Source organism: Asterias amurensis, chromosome 11, assembly GCF_032118995.1.
Source record: "Asterias amurensis chromosome 11, ASM3211899v1".
Classification (NCBI taxonomy): domain Eukaryota; kingdom Metazoa; phylum Echinodermata; class Asteroidea; order Forcipulatida; family Asteriidae; genus Asterias; species Asterias amurensis.
The window spans coordinates 15,847,892-15,870,604 of NC_092658.1; the positions used below are offsets into that span (position 1 = coordinate 15,847,892).

General features: G+C 39.2%; 1 protein-coding gene and 1 long non-coding RNA gene across 2 annotated transcripts in view; one reads left to right on the plus strand and one right to left on the minus strand.

The window, feature by feature from the left end:
* Nucleotides 1-22,713, minus strand: part of LOC139943843 (uncharacterized) — a 140,873-nt gene that overhangs the window by 57,905 nt on the left and 60,255 nt on the right. The window contains exon 5 of the long non-coding RNA XR_011786896.1: nt 15,018-15,108. This is a non-coding gene — a long non-coding RNA (uncharacterized lncRNA). The remainder of the gene's footprint in view (nt 1-15,017; nt 15,109-22,713) is intronic.
* The window catches only part of LOC139943842 (speract receptor-like), a 118,182-nt gene that overhangs the window by 34,418 nt on the left and 61,051 nt on the right, over nt 1-22,713 (plus strand). The gene's annotated exons all lie outside the window — the stretch shown is intronic.

Sequence of the window (22,713 nt, forward strand, 5' to 3'; positions counted from 1 at the left end):
TGAAAGTACACCAAAATAGAAGAAAAAAAACTTTTAGAAAAACCGACTGCACCATTGCATTAAAACGATATAATAACATCCACAAATTGCGACACAGCATTTGTTGTACTACTTGTGTTAATGTGTTTGCAACGTCACCATGTACATGTTTGATTTTTCGACGCAAAGATGTCCTTCAGATTTTAAACTGATAGTTTATAATAAGAAATAGAGCACATGGGGAAGCAATCAACAGAGAGGTTAGTTTTGGAAACTCAAACTCTTAAGGTTTTGCTCTTTTCACAGCATGTCCCTAAAACAAGTAGGTCTACCTCCCGGGTTTAAATGTTATCGAACCCTAATGTAATCTACATGATGGTCGACATCACTGTGCACTAGCGGTGTATACATGGAACAACAATCAAAGTTTGCTTTCTCTCTAAATAGTTGAAGCACAAACGTCTAATCAGCCATGACTACGAGATGGATGCACACCAAATAAACCGTGTTAAGAAAACAGACGTGGCGTTAAACATTGATGAGCACTCTGTCGCCCGGATGGCTTATCCGGATTGCTATGTTGTCGTGTCCCTCCCACCCCATCACTCTCCTTCGGGCGTTCTAGTTTCCATCACCGGCTTAATATTTCACTATATTCCATCTAGGACTTTAGTCTCCGATAATCCAGCCTTAACTGGACACATTTGATCCCTTCGAATTAGAGCCATTGGCCTATGTTATGAGCAAGTTGTGTAAATACGCGAACATAAATTAATTTATCGTTTGGTGTTCCAGTTTCCATCACTGGCTAAATATTTCAAAGTTTCCATTAATTTATTCTATCCCTTCCAAAAAGACACACAGTCATTTGTCTTTAACAAGAACAAATATTGAATGCAAATACAAACATAGGCCTAAATGCATTTCTGCAAAGCATCTATACTTTCAATTAAGTGCAGTCGAGAAAGAAGAAGAAAAAAAAATGTGAAAAACAAAAATACAAATAAATGAACAAAATGCATTTCTGCCAAGCGTCAGTTTAAATTAGGTGCAGTAAAAAAACAAATTGTACATAGTTCATCATAAATATAAACACAAATTTACAACAAAAAATGAACAAAATACATTTCTGACTCCCCCCTCAAGGCGTTTACTTTAAAGTATGTACACTATAAAACAATTGCCCATTATGAACAGTCACGGGTACCTACTTTGCTCATTCAACTCAGACATACTGTCACCTCATGTACATCTTATAGCCAGCACAAGGCTTGTACTTTTGAGTTGACGAAGCATCATTGTATTGAATTTATATGATTGTCAAGCCAACTGACAATAGTGCACACGCTTGTAACGAGCTTCGAGTCAGAGAACACTGTAACATTAATTCATTTAGACTCTACTATACACAACCAATCTCAATGCAAATTAACCCTGCGTTCGAATCAAGAAACAAATTCGCACTTTCAGCACAGTGATTACCATTGTTCCATATAACGGTGAAAAAAAACATCAGAAATGAGTGTCGAGTGAGAAAACAAATCTCTTCGTTTATGATGTTACATATATTTTTGTCTTCGCACAGCTTTCTCTCATTCACATATCTATTTATTTTTGTCGTCTTCAGTTATAGCCTTGTACTTTAATTATTTGTATTTTTTTGTCAGCATTTTTTAATGTCAATGTTCGTCTTGTCTGTCTTATCCTTGTTGTGTGATTGTTTGTTTGTTTGTTTGTTTGTTTTTGTGTGTGTTTATTTGTTTGTTTGTCTGTCTGTCTGTCTGTCTGTCTGTCTGTCTGTCTGTTTGTTTGTCTGTCTGTCTGTTTGTTTGTCTGTCTGTCTGTATAAAGACGTGAATCCCCGGTTTTCTCTAACAGCACCGTGCTCTCGATCTCTCTTGTACTCGCTCCTCTCTTGTACATTTAGTTCCTTTAGTTAGTTATAATTTTCTTTAACGATAAGATGTTCATTTTGTTTACGTGTACATGCACTTTTGAGTTTGAGCTTCCTACAGACTGATATATTCTCATATTGAAATATTTTTCCCACAAAAAAAAGAGAGATAGGCCTATGGAACAAACGTCACATTGAATTGAATGATATTCACAAAGGTTGACACGTACAAGTCCTGCGGTGTTTTCTCCTATCCTAACTTTTCCACATTTCAAATCATTAGGCATCGGCTGAAACCCTCTTCAACTCTTGTCTGACAGTCTTTTTCCCCGAGGGTTTGGGGCTTGGGGTCCCAAACAAGGCACGTGTTATAGAATACTTAGTCGCAATCCACAGTTACTGATGTGTCTCCCCCCTTCCTATCAAATCTGCGTTAATTTGCATAACTATATTATTCACAGATTGAATCAAGTTCGACCGGTGTTCTCTGATCAAATTGAACGTGTACATAGGCTTTGCGTGATGGGTTATCTACCGGTGTGATATTAAAGCATGAGCCTCAGTCACATTGAAGAAGCGACGTTTAGCTCCCGCTCTGGTGACTTCAATCTTATTTAATTTAAATACTTCGTATTCGTGAGGCCCTACAGGTAGACTGTTGTTGGTGGTGTTGTTGTTGTTGTTGTTGTTGTTGTTGTTGTTGTTGTTGTTGTTGTTGTTGTTGTATAAATCAGTAAGTCGTGGCTGAAATAAGTCAGTTGCTTGTTCTTGGGAACACGTTAACTCCCACACACCTACTTAAACGTGTTGGTTATATAGAAGCACATCAGCATGAACTTGAATTTGAGACGTATCTGACACGTTTCTATTTAGCATTAGATTAAGGATTATTTGTTTCCTGCGTGAATAATACCTTTCCAGAGTTTCGGCGATATAAAAACCCGCTGACACGTTTTTAAATGAAACCGCAAAAGTTAGTGTTATTGTACGAATCTAAAGGTTATTTCGGATAAAACAATCGAACGATTCAAAAAACACCTTTCCTTTAAAGGGAATGGACCGCACCCTGTGTGGGTGTTCTTGCATTAACATTTAAACCGACGACTTCGATCAAGATGGACTCTTGATATATGACTGCTAAAAACACAACATTTTTGGCTGAATAGAAAAAAAATGTATATTATCCGTGTTCACAACTAAATTTGACATTAACCAAAAATGAATGCAGGATTAGTCCCATATCTCATCGGATAATCTCATAGATTTACTCTCAGACATGAACATCACGGATTGGCAATGGACAAGTTATTCCTTGTGGCGTTTTTTTGTTTCCCAAGCTGTGTAGGGACAGCAGAGAGCCACGAAGCGTTAATTTGATGACTGTGATAACGACATATGGCATATGAAACTTCCTATTACCTCCAGGGCAACAATATGCATATGCGAGAGTTAATGCATTTGAGGCGGGTAAGATGCAACAATAGTTACCACACACCGTGTGTCATCCATTTACTCATCTTCACTTTAGAGTATCAGTACGATGAGAGATAAATTACTCGGTGTGAGCGGTTCACACTTATTTGTAATTTCTTCCGTATAGGGGGGATTGGATCATCATCGGTGTTGTTGTCGTTGTTTTATTGGTGTGTTTGTTTGTTCGTTGGGGATATTTGTCGTTGTCGTTGTCTTGTCGTTGTCTTGTTGTTGTTTTGTGTCGTCGTTGTCTTGTTGTTGTTGTTGTTGCCGTTGTCTTGTTGTTTTGTCTTTATCTTGTCTTTGTCTTGTCATTGTCTCGTTGATCTTGTCTTTGTCTTTTCGCTGTCTTGTCGTTGTCTTGTCCTTATCTTGTCGTTGTCTTGTTCTTACCTTGTCGTTGTCTTGTCGTTGTCTTGTCGATGTCTTGTCATTGTGTTTTTGTTGTCTTCTTCTTATATTGTCGTTGTCTTGTCATTGTCTCTTCGTTGTCTTCTCCTTACCTTGTCACTGTCTTGTCTTTATATTGTCGTTGTCTTGTCCTTGTCTCGTTAGTCTTGTCGTTGTCTTTTCGCTGTCTTGTCGTTGTCTTGTCGCTGTCGCCGTCGCCGTCGTCGTTGTCAGTGTTGTTGTTGTTGTTGTGGCTATTGTGTTGTTGTTTTTTGTTAGAGGAGTGAGGTGGATCTGTTGCCCTCCATTGATGTCTAAAAGCCAATTGCCCTCCAGGCTACAGGTGGTCTAAATATAATGGACACAAATAATCATAATTTACACGTGTTTTTTGTTGTCCTTCCTTACTATTTCAGCTGGTGCTGTGTCAAAGAAACTGAAACAACATTGACTTGTTGTGCTCGTGACTGTAGGAAAACATTCCTTGTTGACAGTGAAAACCAAGTGTATTGATTGTTGCCTAATGCTATAAAGAGAGAGAGTAAATTATCCACCTTTGCAAATTTGATGTAATTGCACTTTTCTATTCGTCGCCTTCATAGACACAACCTATTAGACATGTGTAAATCATTGTATGTTATATTTGGAGCGAATATAAAATTGATGCATCAACGATCGTCACTTTGCCACCATAGTATAAACCCCGCGCCGTTTATAGTCCGTTTCTCAAAAGTGCATGAAACCCTTTGCTCCTAGCTTACTGTAGACCCTGCCCGCAGTGAAGAGATATGTCAAAGTTATCAAAACTCGGGGTGTATGACACATGGCACTCTTCGATTTGAAGTTATCTGCACTTGGTAAGAGATTGGGTGAATGTAATTTCCGTTCTTAATTTCCTCCGATATCCTTTCTGCTGGACCAGGTTTTCTCTCTCTACTGAGGCCTATATGAAGTTCAGTTCAACTAACAGGTTACTGCAGCGATGATGTGTCTTACCCCAAATGAGAAATGTGTGTTTACAGTTTTTGTTTACATAATATTAAAAATATGATCACTTAAAGTGCGCCGGTATCCACCACAAGTGATGCTCATGGCGCAAGGAAGAAACACAAAATTAATAAAAAGCAGTTGTGAAAAAGTGGATTTTGAGGGCGTCTTTGAACTTATGAATAGAGGACATGTTACGGATGACATGGAGTCACAACAGAACTATAAAGGTGTGATATGGACTGTGCAATATGGTTTAATATCGCACAGTTTTGCTGCCACAGATTGACAATCAGAAACAACCTTTCAAGTTTGCTTAAATATAAGTACAAGTACAGGGGTGACAAACAGTCTTGTGTGGTCTGGTTTTACCTGAAATAAATACTACTGCACACAAAAATATGTATATACCTTTAAGGTTTAAGAATGACAACGCTCGCACATCCGTGTCTTATGTGAACATCCGATGACATTACGACTGATTATGCGATTCGAAAATCCGGCCTTCAATTACATTATAAAAGCACAAAGACAATATCATATTGAAATCATCTCTACTTCAGGAATATGATGAGCACCCGATTTTGCGTATGTTGATTAAAGGGTTGCTTGGCCGTGTTGAACCATGGTTGAACCGACTCTGTTTCAACAACATTAAACATACTGGTCTGTGTTTTGTAAGCCTATCAGGAATTCAACGTTTAACAAGGACATCTTGTGAATATAATTGTCACTAGGTCCCTCTTGTTTAACCCTTTCAAGAGAAGAACAAGTTAAAAACTAAACCACGCAGTCATTGCGTCCTTCATTAGGCAGTCTGACCATGTCATGATATCCCATGGGATACAATTATCACAAATACCTTTTTTAAAGGTTTTCTTTTAATCAATCAGCTTACAATATTTAAGACAAGAACACTTTATCATCTCCACGTACAGACGTGGGAACTTCTGAAGCAGGGACCGTCTTCAAACAGCGTTTAAAAAAAATCAAAACAGGGTATCGTTGACTTAACAATAGATAACAATAAAAACAGTCAAGACCCCTGCCAGCAGCGATACAAATAAAACGATTTTTGATTGCACTAAAAAGCTTTCACAAAAAATTAAAACTTCTTCCTTAAAATTAAACATCATTGATGAATCAGTTATCGAGCAAACCTAAACGCCCTTACCAGCCACACACATCACTCCCCACTCAAGAAACCATTTTCCAACTGGAAGATTATATATTAACCTTAAAGACCATACAGCTACAGGGACACAACCGTTGTCTGGACAGCAGAAACCAATGTATCATTGGTAAAGCAAGATGCTTTGCCACTTTAGTCTCTTGGGAGTTTGCACGCGCTGCATGGTTTTAATGAATATTTTTCCGTTGCTATAAAGATATCAAGTGTATACCGTGTCTACCTGAAATAACATCCCTGCTAAACATCATCACGGCGCAGGGAGCTTCTAGTGTAAACATATATTCCTCGGTAAATAAATCATTCTGGTAAATACAATAACATCAACTTTCCACTCTGGGAAGACGGAGTTGAACACAATAAAGAGGAGAAATAAACTTCTAATAAAAGCAGCGAGCGTTTGTTGTAAACACACAGCATGTCAAGATTACATTTTGAAAGCCCCGCCCCTGGGTAAACTTAATCCGCTTCATGTTGTGCCGTGGGCAATGCTGAGCTGTGCCTCGTCTATGAAGGGGGTGGGGTGGGGGCACATATATAGTACTTAAAGGCACCGGACACCTTTGGCAATTGTCAAAGTCCAGTATTCATGCATAACAATTAATATACAATCTGTTCAAATTTGTACCCAATTTGCAAAATTGAATTTGCAAGAGAGTAACAAAAACACCCTTGTTGCACAAATTTGTGTGCTTTTAGATGACAATAAGGGGCTTCATGAAAGATTAATTATATTATTTGATTGCTGAATTACCTCTTAAAAAAAATGTTACTTCAGAGGGAGCCCTTCTCTCACAATCAACAGCTGTCCATTGCTCGTTACTAAGAAATATTGTATTTTAACAGTTATTTTGAGTAATTACCATTAAAGTCCAGTGCCTTAAAAATGACACCTTTGGAAGTATTTATTTTTCATCTTCTTTGCGGTTAACAAAATTATGTGCTAGTGACGATAATTGTATGACTATTACGTGAATCGTGTACGATGACCACTAGGAATCTGGATGGACTTACGTAGAAATTTTAACACAAAATGTTTGTGACGAATACTAGATGACGACTACTATTACGTACATCATGTACGGTGACTACTAGGAATCTGGATGGACTGACGTAGAAACCTACACAAAATTTCACATTTGATGTTATATATTACCGCCATCAAACAAAATCACCGACCATGTACCAGCAGGCACGTGCACAAACCACAATGAGTCTGATTTAAAATCTCTCCAAATGTAGATTTTGTTTGTCTTTTTCTTCCTTTTAACTTCAGCAGTTGAGATATTCTGTTAATGGATGACGGATGACCTTTTTTTCACTTAATCTGTTCAATAGAAATTGTATCTAGGGCACTCCTTTTTAACTAGGAAATCTCATATATTTTAATTAAGTTATTCGGTAATATCCAAGTTGTCATGCTTTCTGAACGTCGGTTACTTAACATATTTTAATTATAATATTCCGTTTGATGATACAGTACACTGTGTGTTGTACACACGAATACGATTCCCATCTCAGACTTACACTTGATATATTTCCTCACAATATAATATTTTAGCGGTGTCAATCATTACGATTCACAAGAGGTGCAATTTTCATTAGCAGTATTTATATATCTTTTTTTATTTCATTCCCAGTCTTTTAATCTTTTTAATATCAACTTGTTCGTCTATCAGAGACGTCATTACGAGAATACCCTGGCAAGCGGCATGATGTATAAAACCCTTGAGTTTCTTAATTGGTAAGCTGATCCCAAGCCTTCTCATTTTCTAGAGTGGATCCCGGCGATGCCAGAGCAGCGGGCCCCGTAGGGTCGCGTCGCGGTGCCCCATAGACAAGTTATTAGCTCTTGGGTAGTTTCGCCTCTCGTGTTATTACCAAGTGAAATTAGATGTGACTTCCCAACAGTGCCAATTATTACTATGTTTCCAATAGATCGTATGACTGCGGCAGGCGGATGGGCAATGTCACTTTAAATGCTTTTTGTTGTTCTCTATGTCGCTTCTCGTTTCGAATCTGAATGAAGCTGAATTTAGTGCGTCCCGGTTCGGTATTGTAAAAGACAAGTATCCCTACTTATGTTATCCCAACATATGCATAAAATAAGAAATTTGTGAAAATTTTGAATCAATTGGTCATCGAAGCTGCAAGAGAACAATGAAAGGAAAAAAAAAACACCCTAAACGTTGCACACATAATAATGTGTGCTTTTAGATGCCCCAAAAAGGCTTCAGGCCTACATGTAGCCTGGAGTCCTTTTAGATTCAAATATTATTTGAAATTGCTTCTTTCTCAAAAAGAGCCGTGTCTCACAATATGGTATTTTATCAATAGCTCTTTATTGCACCTTCCCAAGCTAACAATTATTTTGAGTAATTACCAATAGTGTCCAGTGCCCTAAATACATCAAGGTTTTCGAGAGGGGTGAATTGTGCAACATTCTCTGATTTACATCATACACCTTCAAAAATTCAGTAAAATCTTCACCAAATTCAGCAGTCACCTTTTTTCATTGCACGACCCAAACAAATCCCTTCGAACAGATTCACGCGATTTAAGAAAACCAATGTCCGTCAGCAACCCCTTAAACGTTTATTGAAGACGTTCCGTGAAGGATGCGAATGTGCCGAGTGACAAGACTCAAGTTATACCATACGTCCTCTCGTTTTTGTTCGGGCAGTGCTAATAAGGGTTGAGTGACTGGGATCTCTAATTGTTATCCAAACGAAAGCGGAGATTTGAAATATTTGACTTTAGGTTGTGTTTATTGTTGAGAAGTGACTTATGCTGGTAATTGATGGATAATTAATGTTGGCAGTGATGGGCTAGGATGGCTTGTTGGGAATGGCTTAGGCATGTTTGATAACCATCTCGGATGACCTTTATGAGTGCATTGTTCAAATTGCTCATATTTATCGAGAATATCATCTTACGTGCTTGCTGTACTTTGTTCTCTGATTAATCCGATTTGGTATTCAAATATGAATAACGTGCACGTTGAATATTGCAGCAGCTTCGTCGTGTTAGTGAACGAACGAGCACAGATGATGTTTTTCTTGATTTACACAAAGCGACACGCCCTTTTTTTAACAAGCGCCGAAACATTATTGTAAATGACGCAAACAGTCAAAGTGCAGTGTGTAATGTATCTTTATATTATCTCAATTCAATTCAATTCAATTCAATTCAAGGTATTTTATTCAAATATTTGTAGCCAAAGGCTAAATTACAATTGAATTAACAAGGTAAAAAACATCAAGATTACATGCATTGAAGGGAAATATACAAAACATTAAAACAACATCAAATTTAAATAACAATTATCTTATATGCATCTCTCGAAAAAGGCGTATAACTCGTACAACACTTATTTTAACATTTACCCAGTCAGTTTTCCCTTATTTGTTAATTTATTTTCTTAAAGGCACTGGACACTATTGGTAATTACTGAAAACATTATTAGCATAAAACCTTACTTGGTAACGAGTAATGGGGAGAGGTTGATAGTATTAATCATTGTGAGAAACGGCTTCCTCTGAAAGAAGTCATTTCAAATCAGGGTTCGGGGTTCTACGGGTCAGAATATGAAGACAGTGTTCGCCATTTTCAGTGAGTAACACTCAGAATACTCACAGAATATTAAAAGAATATTTTCATGAATTTAAATTTTTGGTTACGTAGTGGTGCAGCTGCTCGTGCTGGAATTTACTCCAGTAATTTTTGCATTTTGGCGTGTTTTTTAATGTTAGTTAGATAAAGGACTTTCGTAGTAATCAAATGTATAAAGGCTCCGAATGTTTTCACAGCACGCCTTTGTGTATGCTATTAAGTCTGGTGCCTACACACTTAATGGACGTCGTCAAACTGATTGGCCAAGGCTAGCCAAGGCCATGCAGAAAATAACAACACACAAGGGGGCAGTGAGGAAAAACTTGCGTCATGTTAGGCTCCAACTTAAAACAAAACAAAACCATAATGCTGCTTTAAATACTGGTTGCGAGGTACTGGTTAGTTCCAACTCATTGAGGATTACTTAGTAGTGTTATAAAACCGAATGTTGTTTTAGGTAAGCATAACATGTATAAGACAGGGCTTTGAAACACTATGTGGACTTGAACACGTCCACACGAGGTTTTCACAAAAATTATTTAGTGTATAGATCAAAGAAATGTGCACAGAAAGCACGAATGTCCTCAGAAAGATCTAATATTCACAGAGTGCAATACTGTCCACAGAGTGCACGAATGTCCACACAATGAACGAATTTCCACAGAGTGCACGAATGTCCACAGACTGCACGGATGTCCACAGAGTGACTGGAGCACTGACCTGCGTGTGTCTGGTTGTGTGCATCACTTCGTACAGTATCATTTTAAAGTAACACATCTCAGCAAGATTATCTTTGGACTTGGAACTCTTTCGGGTCGCCTCAATCACTGAGCCTCTCGGTAACCTTGGCCGAACGGGGTTCAAACATTGAACTGCCTCAACTCACACCTACTAATCTGGCGGTTGTCATGAGTCCGCGATCCGAATAGATCACCTTCAAACAAATCACCCTCTCAAGTTCAGAGATTAATCTCTCCATAAACCTATTTGGGATGGAATGTTTTCACATGCCTGTCTCTATTGAAAGCCTCTGTCCCCTTGTTGAGCTTGTCAGTCACCAGCCACTCGCAGATGATGTTGTGTGATGTGAGAGAGAGAGAGTCAAGTGCGACTTGAGGCGCCAATAGTTTCTGGAATGGTCGTTTGAAATGAACACCCAAAAGTTACGGGTTACGTGAAGACACGGTGTAAGTAAAGATGGAGAGCTAAAGATGGAGCGATATAAAATGGAGAAACGATGGTAGATGTAGCCATAATTTGGCACAACGTCTTTGGGCAGCAAAAATCGAAAATGGCATACTGTGTGCCAAATATGATCACAACGTCACACTTATAGGCTATGGTCGTAACGCTAAGGGTGGGAAGAAGGAATGTCTTAGTGGGATGTTTCGATGAGCAAAGAGGATGGACAGAGGAGGGTATGTAGTTGGTTTTTGGAAGGTGGCTGTGGGAAATGTCAGCTAAGATAACATCAATGATTAGACAGGTCTTAATTCGGCACAACGTCTTGGGGCAGCAAAAATCGAAAATGGCATACTGTGTGCCAACTGTGCTCACAGCGTCACCCTTATGGGCTTGTCTGTGCCAAATGTGCTCACAGCGTCACCCTTATGGGCTTGTCTGTGCCAAATGTGCTTACAGCGTCACCCTGATGGGCTTGTCCGTGCCAAATGTGCTCACAGCGTCACCCTGATGGGCTTATCCGTAACGCTTTGGGACAGAAGGAAGGAAGAGAGGTATTAATCTCTTTTATGAGTCTTGATGAGTAGTTTGATCGTGTATGGTGACCTCTACATCTGCTTCGGTTGGTATCCTTGTACCGAACATTGCATTGGAGCTGTTTGCCAGAACCCTGGCCCTAATCAACATGACATCACTGAATCATATAGGCAGAAGAAATTACTACTAAGAATTCACTACCAGGCATTGTACCAGATATCATCCAAATTGAACATGCAATGGGTTATTTATTAGCACATAATCGAGAAGCTATGAGAGCAGTAGACTTCTCAACACGACCTGATTTCATCGCCTTGTGGTTTTCTCATCATTACATCCCATGGTCATAGCATGAAGCTGGGAGCTTCCAAAAGGTTTATGCAAATCAAAGGATTTGCATAAACCTTTGAGGTGGAATTGTACATTTGAAATGAATTTGCGTGCAATGCAGTCATTCATGTTGAATGTCTATCATCGAAGCTGCACCTACTGGCTCTAAATAAGTTACTCGAAGACCTATTTGATGTCCAACCGCGGAAGCCAATCTTAAATTGATAACTTATCCCCTCCCTTGGGATAGATCTTAAATCTGCACTCTGTGACACTACTCAGCTTCCTTTTTCTTGTTATTATAGAAAAATGAAGATGAAACCAGTTCTGCTTCAAGCAAGAGTCAAACCACGGATTGACTTCAATCATATCCGGTTATGAGTTTTGAGTGTTGAAAATATCAGACGGAGGGTTCAGCTTTCCTGGTCTCTTTTAGTATTAATATCAGCCACAATTCTAGAGAAATTAACATGAAGAACAGAGCTAAATGAGTTGTAAACAACATAAAATGGGCTAGTTAGTTGCCTAAAGTAATAAAGGACGATTGGGCCATCACCTTGCTGGTTAACTTCGAGCGGAATCTAAAAGTCTGTTGACCTCAGAGTCTAACAGTTCGCATCAAAACCACAACTGAATTACGTCATTTTAGACTGGCCAGCCCCTCCCTAATTATTTGTGTTTTGGTCACCTCGGGAAGTACAGACACCCCTGGATTCTGGGTCAAGAGAGAATCGGTTTGGTGAAATAATTTGACCGCTATCGTTTCCGAGACGAGCCTTGACAGTCTAGAGGACGGATTCAGAGAAATCTTCAAACAATCCTCTGGATAAAGACAATCTTCACATACAGGTGCATGGTTTGATTAGCAATGAACTACGCAGATGTTGTTAATTACACTGAGCAGGATAGACTATAGTCGGCCAATTTCCGCCCTCCTCGCTTGGCTTTGCTCCAATATCTAAGAGCTTTTGAAGTATTTTTAGTTGTGTAATAAAGTCAGTATAGGCCTGCGGTATATTTAGAAAACAACCGGAACTTTGACAGGTTTATGCAGTGTTCAAAAAAAAATTGGGGTGCAGATTTGATTTTGAAGTAGTCACATACGTACATGAATGTTTATTGGCACGGGAAGTAAAAGGTAAAATGATTGGATACCATGACCGACGTACAAAAAAGCCATAGCTTGTTTGATAATACCATATTTATACGCCTCAATCTTTTTGACCTTTTAGCTATGTCCGTTAAACAACACAAGATGCATTATTTTTGTACATGGCAGCCTCGGTTTATGAACAAGCACGTTGTACAGGATGAGGACTTTATACCCTATTGCACCATCCGGAGGCGGACGAATTTACCTTTGTACCAGGTATGCGTTTGGAGGAATGGTCCACTTAAAGACACTGGACACTATTGGTATTTACTTAAGATAATTGTTATTAGCAAAAAAACTTGCTTGGTAACGAGCAACGGGGAGCTGTTTATCACTAAAACGTTGTGACGAGCGGCTTCCTCTGATACGGCAAGTGTTTGAGAAAGAGGTAACTTTTTACTCAAATATCCAAATGCTTTGCTTCAGGCCTGAAGTATTTAAATATTTCTTTTATAAGGCCCCTCCGAAAGCACACACAATTATGCAACAAGAGTGTCTTTTCTTTCATTGCAACATCGATGTTTACATGAGTCAAATGGACTCAGAACGTTGATTTTGTTCACATAATTATTTGTTATTTTATGCATATGCCTATGTTGGGATACACCAAGTGAGAATACTGATCTTTGAAAATAATACAAAAGGTGTCCAGTGCTTTTAAACGGTGTGCAAACCACTTTCAATAAATACATCATACACGGCTCCCTTGGCAAACCAATACCGGCAAATTAAAAATGATTTGACAGCACGAGCCAATGTCCACATCAAACCTCCCTGCATAATGAATACAGGAAATAATTTGTTTGCTATCTGGCAAATGTGTGCTGCCACGCACGGAATCGAAGTCCCTGGTTTTCTTGATAATTGTTTCTCTTTGATGGAGGAGGAGCGCTACGCGCGGTTGCAATTCACTGAGGGGTTTGACCTGCGGCGGCCGACCTTGTTTCCGTTTTCAGCCGGTGTGTCACCTCATAAAATATCTTGATTCCATGTAATATGCCTATCTGAAGTACGTTGATTCACCAGAAAGAAGTCATCAAATGTGTGATGCGTAAGGCAGTGTTAGTCATCCATTTCGAAAATGTAGGAGGGATAACTCCTCACCAAAACAGAACTCAATAACAAAACTCAACGGTTCTTTTCAGAACCACCCCAACTCATTTAGAGATAGCCATTACATGGTGTTACCGCAAACCTTTCTATATCTTATTTCCACCATGCAAAGTTTCAAATCCTACAAAACTCAATAATAATCCTGGCGCGTAGAAAAAAAACATGACTGAAGTGAGTTTTCAGTATCATACTGATACTCATACTCACCATACTCATTACAACGAAAGAAACGGAACTTTAACATTATCTGTGTCAATTTAGTATCACTTAATTAAAGTAGAGTTGTTGGTAAAACATTGTGTACGACAGTGAGTATTTTGTTTGATCGTGTGATGAATACGTCATTTCTGAGCATCCCTGAACAATCCAATACCTATTACTCACGCTGAGGGTAATAGCGAATAGTTGGAAAATTTGGCAAGTGAACTCGTCATATGTAACGTTTTTCTTGCGTCATCCAAACCAAAATGGTTATCATCCACACTGGCCAAACAGGCTGCCCATACCATAGGGCCTCATCCACAAATTCAAAGTGAAAAGCACAGCAAGAAGTTGTAAATCGATCGTTTAAAGTACCATGATTTTGATCAGTTACGGGATAAAATGCATGCGGCATGGTGAGAACAAGATTGGAAAAAGCAGGGCAATTGGCTTGCCCACGTGTCAAGTGGTAGCCTACAGGCTAGTATAGTAGTATAGTATAGTATGTGTGTTCTTTAAAAACCATTTTGCTGACCTTTCTGAGAGCAATCAAATCGGACACCAGACTATTTTGGAAGACTATCATGCCTGGTAATAAATACTGATTGCTACAAAAACTGCTCAGAAGCATCTATGTGTGTGATGAAGCATGTCTAGTGATCACATCTGAGCCTTTTTATTAATAAGCTACGGGTCCAGGACCAACCTTGATCTCTCTCTCTCTTTCTTAATTAATAGTATAATTAAACACGAGTCAATGTGCCCTTTATTGCAACTCTACCATGCTTTATTGCATCTATACACCGTTAGTGACAGCCCATTTCATTACGGCCAACTTCATCAATCATAATCGTGACTGTCACGGCGTTTATTCCATTTACGTTCGTGTTAAACAAGGACACGGGAAAGATAATTGCATCATGGAAGAGGTAGAACTAACAAACATGACACTGTATACGCGCCTTTTTTCAACTTACCCCGTGTTGCCACATCCGTTATGTAAACACAGTTCCACGGTGTCAGTTTCTGCCTCGATTTTATGGGAATCCTTCTTCAACTGTGCAGGGCCTATTTAGAGATAAAGTATACTATAAATGACATACTACCTCTCTGAGAAAACTGTCAAAAACTAATTGAAATCTTACTAGTAGTAAACTCTGAATGTAACGGTCAATTAATTAGTTTTACTTTATTTATTTATTTATTTTAAAATTGTTAATAGATCCCTTGTATTCGCCGCCATTACTTATGTCAAACAATGGAAACGTGCACGCGAGTACGCGCTGTGCACCACTCCTAGACAATGGTGGTCTTCGTTGACTTCAATGAGGGCGCTGTTGTGAGCTTGTGACGTCATGGGAAGGGTGATGCTTCTATAAAGTCAACTTCAGGAAATAAAGTCGATACTAAGTCCATAACGACAGAATAAGGTTATTATAACATGTCCCAGCCGGTAATACCTTCCTGTGAAGAAAAGAAAGAAAAACAAAAACAGAAAACTAGACCTAAACAGACTGCCAAAATTACAAGTGCTCTCATTACTTTGACATCAGTCTGAACTTTAAGGAAAACAAGTTATCAAGTCAGCTAGCTTATTGTATGGTACTCGCATTCACCAATGCTACACGAAATGCTGCACTCAAAACATCTAAAGTGGTTGTCGATTAAAGGAGACATGTGTGTTTTGGGAATGGTTACCATGTGAGTCGGGGAATGTATTTGACGTGTGTATTTCGTGTTCCTTGCAGCCTGTGGAATTTTAGTTGGACTCTCAAAACGACCGGCACCGTCATTTCTGTCAATTTCGCAAGAGATCGGTACATCACTCCTCGACAGCTTAAAGGCACTGTACACTAGTGTTTATTGCTCCAAAATAATTGTAAGCACAAAAGCTTGAAGCAATTTTTAGGCATCCGAAGGCACACCAACGTGTGCAACAAGGGTTTTACTGTTGTTTCTTTCATTATTCTCTTGCAACTTTGATGACCAATTGAGTCCAAATGTTTACAGGTTTGTTATTTTATGCAAATGTTGAGATAAACCTAGTAAGATTACTGGTGTTTGACAGCTACCAAAGGTGTCCAGCTCCTTTAAATACATGAGAACAAGTCGTGGTGGGAAAACAAACTATAACTTCGACCGTGAAACAATTTGTTTGTTTATTGGTATGAATTATTATTTTTTAATATGAAGATGACTTGGATCATTAAAATTGCATCCTTGGCTAATATCATAAGGTACTTGACAAGGTTGTACGTACAGTTAATGATTGGAAACCATATTTAAGATTGTGTAACATCATTTCCAAAATAAGCAGAGATAATGTTATCAAAAGAAGAGGAGGAAGAAAATTCACATACAAATGAATGTATCTCTTCATTGAAAACAAAATGAACTTCGTGTGATTTGTATTTCGCACAATCCAGAACGACTTTAAGAACGATGTTGTTTTTGAGGTCTATATTTATTATGCACAGCTTCATATCAATGCAAAAAAAATAAAACAGACAAACAATATACCTATTTTCACGGCTTAGCCGAAAAATGGAGAATGCAAAGTGGGCTATGTGATTTGTATTTCCTGTGTCCTCCATTGCTCTCTTTTTAAAAAGCCGTAATTACGAAAACCTTTCAAAGGTTTAGACACCACTACATCAACATGTTCAAACATATCTAGTGTTGCAGCTTGATGGAAAAATAATAAAATACAGCACAAACTGTCCATTTCGTACGATATCAACTGCATCCATAATCCGTTAAGAGTTTTCCGAAGATTCAGCACTGTTTATGAAGATTATAAAATCCTCGGGGACAAATGTTGTACAACCTAAGACCTTTATCCCTGTATTCCCTTCATCTTTTTTTGTTTTTAAAGTGAAACATGTTTCCCCCTTCATCCGAAACAAGGTTGCTCTATATGGTAAGAATGCCAAGGAAACCTTTTAAAGGAATGAAAAGTCTGCGCTTTAAAGGCATTGGCAATCTAGTGTAGACACTCAGTCGATGGTTTTCGTATACAGAGAATCTTATAGACTTGGTCCTTGAAACTCGATAAAAGCATGCACGCCACTTTAAGGTGTCCAATTCATGCTCAGAAACATGCAAAGATCAAGGGTTGCAACAACGTGGACGACAAAACCGGGGAAAACATGCAACTTTCTTACCAAGACGTCGCTTCGGTTTTAATAAGTGATTGACTTATTTAGGTTGACCTTGTTTGTGACCATGATACTAACTGTTTGGAAAAAAAACACCAAGGATATCCAACTGTAAAGGGAACTTTTGCAAAGTGACAAAATGGACTAACACCACATTAACAAAATTACACAGTTTACTGAGTATACAGTGCTAACACACATCGGTGTATATGGGTAAAAATTACCAATGTGTAATATGCATGCTTTAACCCCCGTACCGCATGACCAGTCAATGTCATACTGTGTCAGGTTTTGAATGGCAATGCTACTATGACAGCCAGCAGTTTGACATGGTTAATGGATTTATGCACATTAGTTATAAGTACACACGCCCGTGAACTGTGGTACGACAGCCATGCACAACCCGGATTGTTGAATGTTTTCAAGGGATGGTCATCTCCTTAGAAACTTGTTTACCAAGATCAGGGAAGTTAAGCACTATTTAGTGAGAACCAACCACTATATGTACATTTCGTACAATCAAATGTGCTGGTATACATCCTTCTGAGTAAAAATGGTTTTAGCAGCTCTGTGAAGTCAAACAGAGCAGACAGAAAGTAAACTTCTTGCACTGTTGAATCAGAAAGGACTTGGAGAGCCTTGAGGTTTATGTTCCAAAAATGGAAAATGTCAAAGAATTAATTTTCTAGCTGCTTTCAGTAGAAGGTCTGCGCATTACGTGGTTAAGTGAACGCCAGTGGATGTCCGTTCACTCTCTATCTCTGCCTCTTTCTCCCTTAAGGAAAGCTGATTCTGCAGCTGGGGACCGTTTGGAGAAAGGTCGTGTATACCGCGCGCTAAGGGGCACATCCTAAAGATAGACATTAATGATATGTGGCGATTCAATACAGTGACCTTTGTCATGCATAAGGGTTAAGGTTATGCAAGAATATATAAAAGGAACTGGACACCTTTGGTTATCGTCACAGACCAGTATTCTTACTTGGTGTATCCCAACATAAAATAACGAATCTGTGAAAATGTCGACTCAATTGGTCACAGCAGTTGCAATGAATAATGAAGAAGAAAACACCTTGTTTGTGTACTTTCATATGCCTTATCTTCAGGCCTTTAAGTCTTTTAATATTTTAGTGAGAATTCATTTTTTTTCTTTAAGACTACGTTACTTTAGACGGAGCCTTTTCTAACAATGTGTAAAATGCCTAAGTCCAAGTAAGGTTTTATGCTAACATTTCTTGAATAGTTACCAAGAGTGCCCAGTGCCTTTAAGGTAAGATCAAATTCATTTGTCAAGTTTGTCAGCATTTCTTTTCCTACTCCATTAGTGTAAACCCAAGTCGATATATCTTACTGGTCCGAGATATCATTATACTTTTAGCGAGGTATATATAGATAGAAGTGGCCTTCCCGTTTATGTTTACAAGTTTACAGGAAGTCAATAACATCGGAATGTAGTATTGTTTGTTAATTATTTTCGTGAATACATTATATACTGGTGGTGCCATTTTGAAACGTGGGTCGTCAATGAACAACCGGACTGATAGATCATTCATGAACTATTGTTGTTTTGTTATCATAGAAAAGGTAGAATTTGCGTTTTAGTATGTTTTAGTTTTTGTAGATGTATTGTCTAAAAGCAGCCGTTCTTCGGATACTTGTACATCAAGGGGTGACCGATAACAGCAGTTAAATTTTGTGTTTGAATTGGCGCAATCGAGCGTAAAATAAAAAAAAATACTGCAATTAACTTTTTGGTTCAAACACTTCTGGAGGACGCCATGGATAAAGTGGACTATTGTATATACATTGTTTGCTGCGAGGTACAACTTGCCACGATTAATGTTTCAATTAAAAGTACCAAAGAATACGGCAAACTTAACGATCTAAATTGTTCGTATACAGGTGTATTGCTCGTGACGTCATTGGCCGCCATCTTTGATGATAAACAGTGCAAACTAAAACGGAAGTATACGCGCTACACGCACGACCCTCGGCCAATGATAGCCGTTCAAACACACGTGTGCGTTTCATGACTCAATGGCGACCAATGGAAGGGGTCTATTGGCAGATGGTAGAAATCGCGTGTGAACGGTTTTATAAAGACAAATCAACGTTAACATAGACCGTGACATAAAAAAAAAACACCTGACAGCAATGACCATTTTGCCATCTGTTTCCATTTGTTTCTAATTATGATTTATAACACGCAAAGTAATCTAATTCCAGAGCTGTTTTATCAATTATACTGTATTTCATAACATTTGATTTTGGACAATACTTCGAGATGACAATGTACTGGAACGAGCTTTACAAACTGGACTCGGGGAGACTTTTTCAAATTTACAAAGGTGTTTTAACTAACGGAATGCTTGGAAATGCGCCCATTTTTAAGTTGCAAAATGTGGTATCTTCGTTTGTCTGCCATAAGCCTTACCTGTCGTCACCTTGGTATTTTCTACTCCATGTTTTCTTATTTCATAGTGCCTGTGTTATTTACCAGACCAAATGGTCGCCGTGCGTTTGTTGTTATTCTAATGGTAGCTTCAGATGTTCCCAGGCGTCCCCCACCCTGGAAAAATAATTTCACACTCGAGTCACGCCGTGTTGCTGGCTGGCACGCGTGCAACACAGAACGAACTGCATGCTCAATTTTTATTTTATGTACGCTTCGGCGATTTCTTTATACCCTAATGCCTTGGGGAAGAAACCGGATTCGAAAGATTTGGAAAATCACTGCTCAAATGTTATATGGACGGGGAAGGGAAAATTAGGATTAATAAATATTTTGCAAAACGGCAATAATTTTCTTGGCAACAGTCACGAACGGTATTGCTTGAGGGGGCTAGCTGGTTTCTACACGATGTATTTAGGCACAATGTCTGCATACTTTAAAGCATTCTATACTGTTACACTAGTGAAGGGAAAATAGAACACGTACTCAAATCCTAGTTGGAATTGACGATGACAGGTGGAGATGTACTTTAACACCGGGAGATATTTGACATTGATCTGATTGTTTCAAAATCCTTCATAATTTCCGATGATTAATACCAATTGCGAAAGGAGATGTGCCAATTTGACACCAGGTTACCTTTCGTTGTCACATGATGTTCAGTAACAATTATTCGTCGTTACTGATTTAAAGGAAACAAACAATTACCGTCTCCGTACGATGACTAGAGCAAGCTAATCGAACATTGAGACCAATTAACAACTAACTCCGCAGTAGTGGGGTTTATAGGTCCCTTCGATCCACTAAAGCTAAAAGTAGTAGTTACCGTAAACCAAATATTGATACCTTACCCTGCAATGCCTTAAATCTCAGATACATATTAGTAACAGAGAAGGGATTTGATGGCAAAGTAGGTCAACCGAAAAGGGTTGATACCTTGTTGTATTAATACTCGCACCAAATAGCCGCTGGCATACGAATGCCCCCGTATACACAAAACAGCCAAGGTCTTCCAAGAACATTGTAACGGACAGACACAAGCTCCTCACGAATTGAGGGCAACCATAACGCGACAGGTAGATGAGGTAGATCGATAGTTCGACCTCTTCTCTCCAGCCCGTCCTAATTGCGTCTCTGGGTAAAATTGCGCTAGAAATGTCTACGTTTTTTCGAGAGTATCTTAACATCCGAAGACAGAGAGTGCTTTACCTCTTGGGTTCGCAGCACGCTCATCAAGATTAATTGTTTCCGGAATACGTGGGGGAGAAGGGGAAAAAGCTAAGAAGTCTCTCGCATTCCGTTCCTTATTTTTAAAGTGATGCTTTACCAGACTGCAATGAGTTCGTATGCATGATGAGATGCGTCTGTCAAGCTCGCATTACACGAATTTATTTATTACGTATACTTCACTTTTCGGCGACCTATTTCAAGTTGCAAGATTTGCCATTTTCTATTGATGGTTTCACATAGCGCAATCTACTGCGTGTCACGGCCTAGTGGTTAAGAGCACTGGATTCAAGTCTAGGGTTTCTGATCAGCAGAGTGTGGTTTGAGTCATGGTCGTGACACTGATTGCTTCGTAAAGTTAGGGAGGTAGTGCTTTCTGCTATACCAACCAGGCTTCTGATGGATGATACCCAATGCTACATCCGTATGGACTGTAAAGGGGGTAACCCGCTGTTTCCACCCCAGAAGTAGGTGGCAACGGCCCATTGGGAAATGCATTTCACGAGTTAACATTTCATCAAAGATGGTGGGCAGTGGCGTCATGTGCAGTCCTTCTATTGTGCCTCATAGCGGGTCTGAGTCCCCTGATTCCCTGCCACTGTGCACTTACGCCTCTTTCGTACCTCACAATAATTAAGTCCAAGTGATCGAACGCATGTAATCGATACAATGTGCGGATTATGTCAGTGTGCAAACTCTGGATGTATGTTCAGCCGCTGCGCAGTAAACAAGACCAGTGCATGGTCAATACTGTGCGCTCCTTGGTACCACCGCTTGTCAAATAGTCCCATGGTAACATACACTGCAGTAATCGTCAAACCACTTTCACTTAAAGAAGGCGGTCATTGGTAAAGTTGAATTGATACTACGATACAATGGTTATGACGAGCTATATAAGATAATTATACCATCAAGGACAGACAAACATACTAAATAAACCTCTTGGGATGCACATATTCATACAAACCCAACAACCCGAAACCTTCAAATCGATATCTCAGCTTGTTCCACGTCGTTTAACTTCACGGTAACTGTTTTATCTGCTTCGTGTTTCCATAATAACCCCAGACTACAATAAGGCTAGTTTCTTAGTATCAAACTCGATACTCATCTTAATTTCCACGACTGCATCAAACAGAGAGCTTGAGAAGGTTTAGTTCTCTCTCCCAATGCGCCCCAGAAAATCAAAACAATCCTCCGCTCTTCAAGCGTCCTGAAAACCGGCCGCCTCGGCTTACCGTGTGTGCTCTTTGGGATTTTGAAAGGGACACCGGTCACTTGTTTGACGCTATGGCACTTGATTAAATTTCACTTTCGCATGCGTCCTGAATGTTGAGTGTTTTATTCATTTCTGCATGGGGGGCTGTTGTGCCGGCCTGACGAGGTCCTCGCCTCACAGCACGAGGAGCAAAGTTTGTCAAGCTAAGCAGAGTGTCCTCTATCGCAGGTATCAGATATCAACCAAGAAAATCCTTGCCCGCGAAGGTGTGAGACGGCTAGAGGTCTCCAGAGGATCGTTTGTTCGGCTGTTGATATTCACAAAAGACCCCTACCTCATATCTTACTGTGTGATGATTTGATGTTTGTCATTCACTCATTGACATGTCATTCTTTACGATTGTGCATTGTGCGAAGCGCAGGCTGCTATTTTGGTGGACCTTAAAATAAGACCAGTCTACAGCTTCCTTGATTACATACTTTCCCACTCTGATTCCTATCGGCAACCTATACAAAACTGATTCTCCCCCTTCTAGCTTTCCCCCCGCCCTTTTTCATATTTCCCCCGTAGATTATATTGACTTAATAACTGGTGGATGACACCTTAGGTGAATGAAA